The sequence below is a fragment of the Eriocheir sinensis genome, chromosome 23 (assembly GCF_024679095.1).
Source record: "Eriocheir sinensis breed Jianghai 21 chromosome 23, ASM2467909v1, whole genome shotgun sequence".
Lineage (NCBI taxonomy): Eukaryota > Metazoa > Arthropoda > Malacostraca > Decapoda > Varunidae > Eriocheir > Eriocheir sinensis.
Window position 1 is genome coordinate 3671096 of NC_066531.1, and position 2495 is coordinate 3673590.

A 2495-nucleotide genomic window follows, 5' to 3' on the forward strand; every position below is an offset into this window, starting at 1 on the left:
TGTTTCCCATGTGGTATTGGTGTGCTGAATATCCCTTCACTGGTAGCCTGGTAACATACACTCCCAGGTCTTTCTCTGCCTCTGTGGTGGATAGTGGAGTGTTTCCCATGGTATTGGTGTGCTGATATCCCTTCACTGGTAGCCTGGTAACATACACTCCCATGTCTTTCTCTGCCTCTGTGGTGGATAGTGGAGTGTTTCCCATGTGGTATTGGTGTGCTGGATATCCCTTCACTGTTATCCTGTTAAAATACAGTCCCAAGTCTTTCTCTGACTCTGTGGTGGATAGTGGAGTGTTTCCATGTGGTATTGGTGTGCTGGATATCCCTTCACTGGTAGCCTGGTAACATACACTCCCAGGTCTTTCTCTGCCTCTGTGGTGGATAGTGGAGTGTTTCCCATGTGGTATTGGTGTGCTGGATATCCCTTCACTGGTAGCCTGGTAACATACACTCCCAGGTCTTTCTCTGCCTCTGTGGTGGATAGTGGAGTGTTTCCCATGTGGTATTGGTGTGCTGGATATCCTTCGCTGGTAGCCTGCAACATACACCCCAGGTCTTTCTCTGCCTCTGTGGTGGATAGTGGAGTGTTTCCCATGTGGTATTGGTGTGCTGGATATCCTCTCCCAAGGTGCAGGACTTTACATTTTTCTGCACTGAATTGTAGCAGCCACTTTTTGTTCCATTCCTGAAGCTTGGTGAGGTCTGACTGTAGGAAATCCGCAGTCAAGGGGTTAAGTGAACAGACTTTTACCCGTCACTCGTTTCGTCCATCTGTTAACCTCTCTCGGCATGTGCCCCGACCATTGGCCCTTCTTGTCATCTGATTACGATTCATCTTTTCCGAGCTGGTTTTGTTCCATCTCTTACCCAGTCTTTCTTATCCATTATAGTGATATTAGTAGTAGTAATAGTAGTAGTAGTAGTAGTAGTAGTAGTAGTAATGGTAGATATATTATTACTTTCATTATTTTTACTTCTGTTTGGTATTTCAATTATTTTTTATAGTAATTATATTCAAGGACGTGTATTTCATTATCATCAAAAGTCCGTCTTTTTTAATATGTTGTAGGCAGGCGGTGGCTGAGTGGTAGCGTGTTGGCCCACATTCACCGCGTGATGGACGACGCGAGTTCGAATCCTCACGCTACCACTTGGATTTTCAGTCACCGCCGAGTGGCTTAAAACTACCCACATGCTGTCCTGAAGAACACCCATCAACCCGGACTCTAAAGGAAACCGTCCAAGTGAATCAAGAACGAGTTCCCGGGGGTAGCATGAGCCAAGAGAAGATGGCGCCACTATAAACACTTGCCTGCGCCATGATGGCCAGCCGAACACCATCCAGGCCCCTCAAGCAAGCCTACCGGCGCTATAGGCGTTCACGTAAAAAAAATTAAAAAAAAACTTTATCATCAAAAGTCCGTCTTTTTTAATATGTTGTAGTAAAACTTCACATCTTCCTCCTGCAAATCATCCTCCTGCAAATCTTACTCCTGCAAATCTTACTCCTGCAAATCTTACTCCTGCTCCTGCTCCTCCATCTCCTCGTCTCTCCCCCCAGCCTCCCTCTACGGATCATATCACCTCGTAGGACGCCTCGGGGTCTTGGGGTTCAAGGGAACCTTCTGACGGCAGGAAATTAGGCGAAGATTTCATTTCTTAAAGAACCATATCTATATTTACCTTCCCCGGTGGAGGTGAGGTGAGGTGTCCATCCACGTGAACCTACCAGCTGTGTGTGTGTGTGTGTGTGTGTGTGTGTGTGTGTGTGTGTGTGTGTGTGTGTGTGTGTTTCAGCTTTCGCAAATAAGGAAGTCATATGTTCGTACGTGTTAAGATGTTATTTGATTTTTCTCTCGTTTATGGTTAAAAATTATCCTTGTTGGAAGATACACTGTCAGAATTTATGAGCAAATCACCATTTAGTACGTATGGAAAAGACAGGCAGATGGGTAGATAGATAGTTAATAGAGAGAGAGAGAGAGAGAGAGAGAGAGAGAGAGAGAGAGAGAGAGAGAGAGAGAGAGAGAGAGAGAGAGAGAGAGAGAGAGAGAGAGAGAGAGAGAGAGAGAGAGAGAGAGAGAGAGAGAGAGAGAGAGAGAGAGAGAGAAAATTACATAGAAAAGCAGACCACACAGACCCCATGGTCCAGACTAGGTGGTCTGTCCCTAGGTGAATCTACACTAATCAGATGGCTCCAAAACGTTGCTTTTCTACTCTAGTTAATATTAAGTTGAAGGAAGTGACGGTCGAGCTTGTTTTTAAAGGAGTCAGTCGTTACACTGACCACTGACGGTGGAGCTTATTCCATTCTCGCACTACAACGTTGGTGAAGAAAATTTGGTGCAGTCTGAATTTACTTGTTCACATCTGAGTTTTACGCCATTGTTCCTCGTACGCAAAGTGTCATCGATCATAAACAATTTTGATCTGTCTACATCTGTGAAACCATTAAGTATTTTAAACATCTGATCAGTTTTCCTCGGAGGCGAC

The 2495-nt window shown here is 45.0% G+C and overlaps 1 long non-coding RNA gene across 1 annotated transcript in view; it reads left to right on the top strand.

Moving 5' to 3' along the window:
- The window catches only part of LOC127002419 (uncharacterized), a 688-nt gene extending 31 nt beyond the window's left edge, over positions 1–657 (top strand). Inside the window, exons 1-3 of the long non-coding RNA XR_007756231.1 lie at positions 1–67; positions 361–459; positions 556–657. The exon at positions 1–67 is cut by the window's left edge and continues 31 nt beyond it. This is a non-coding gene — a long non-coding RNA (uncharacterized LOC127002419). The remainder of the gene's footprint in view (positions 68–360; positions 460–555) is intronic.
- Positions 658–2495: the final 1838 nt, after the last annotated feature.